Source organism: Cricetulus griseus, unplaced genomic scaffold (assembly GCF_003668045.3).
Source record: "Cricetulus griseus strain 17A/GY unplaced genomic scaffold, alternate assembly CriGri-PICRH-1.0 unplaced_scaffold_12, whole genome shotgun sequence".
Classification (NCBI taxonomy): Eukaryota; Metazoa; Chordata; class Mammalia; order Rodentia; family Cricetidae; genus Cricetulus; species Cricetulus griseus.
In genome coordinates this window covers 204,839-206,276 of record NW_023276831.1, presented here as the reverse complement: position 1 = coordinate 206,276, position 1,438 = coordinate 204,839, and positions in this window count along the sequence as shown.

Here is a 1,438-nt window from a genome sequence, read left to right as displayed (position 1 = left end):
TCATACATAGTACAGCACATGGACACAAAACTGCCACGGAGCCTGGACCTGTCCGAGCCCACCTCCGAATTCGGATCCTGGGCTGGTAGATGTAGGCAGAACTGCCACTGGACTCAGCTTGTCAGAGCCCAACTCCGAACATGGATCCTGGGCCAGCATATGGATGCAGAACTGACACTGGTCCTTGACACGTCAGAGGTGGCAGCCAAACTCGGATCGGGAGCAAAGATAACTGGTATCAGATGATTCTAAGAGGTGACGACGAATGGAACCAGAAACATCCCCTGCCCTACCATGGCCAGTAGATGGACACAGAATTCCCACTGAACCTCAGCTTTTTGGATCCCAACACAGAAATCAGTTCCTGGGTGTGCAGAAGGAGGCAGAACTGCCACTGGGCATTGACGTGCAGAGCCCGTCCCAGAACTTGAATCCAGAGAAGGTACATAGGTGCAGAGTTGCCACTGGGCCTGTCGTGTTGGAAACAGCTCTGAACTTGAATCTTGGGCCAGCAGATTGATGCAGAAATGCACCTGGGCTTCAGCGTCTCAGAGACCTAAGCAGAACTTGGTGAAGTCCAGGAAAGGCAGATGAATGCAGAACCGCCACTGGGCCTCCATGTGTTGTATACTGACACTGAACTCGGATCCTGGGCCAGCATATGGATGTGGCACTACCCCTGGGCCTCGGCGTGTTGGAGCCCACCACATAAGTCGGATACAGAGATGGATGATGGATGCAGAACTGCCTCTGGGCATGTCATATACTGCCGCCGAACTTGGATCCTGGGACTGCAGATGAAATCATAACTGCCAGTGGGCATCTGTATGTAGGAGCTCCCCCTGGAACTCAGATCCAGAGCACAGAACACTGGTGTCAGATGACTCTAATCAGTGATGACAAATGGAACTGCAAAAGAACCTGGCTTACCTGGGCCAGCAGATTGACACAGGATGGCCACTGTGCCTCAGCATTTCAGAACCCGTTGCTGAACTCAGATCCTGGGATGCCAGATAAACCCAGAACTGCCACTTGGCCTCAACATGTCAGATATCATTGCCGAACTCGGATCAAGTATAAAGATCATTGGTGTCAGAATACTCTAAACAATGAAGACGAATGGAACCAGAAAAAGCCCCTTACCTCCATGGACTGGCTATGGACACAGAACTGCAAATGGGCCTTGGTGTGTAGGAGAACCCCTTCAAACTCGATTCAGGTGCACAGATCACTGATGTCAGATGACTCTAAGAAATGACGGCGAATGGAACCAGAAACAGACCCTGAACACCATGGGCCAGCAGATGGACACAGAATTGCAACTTGGCATCTGTGTATAGGATCTCCCTGCCAAACCTGTATCTGGTGCACAGATTACTGGTGTAAGATGACTCTAAGAAATGATGATGAATGGAAGCAGAAACAGCCCTGAACTCCG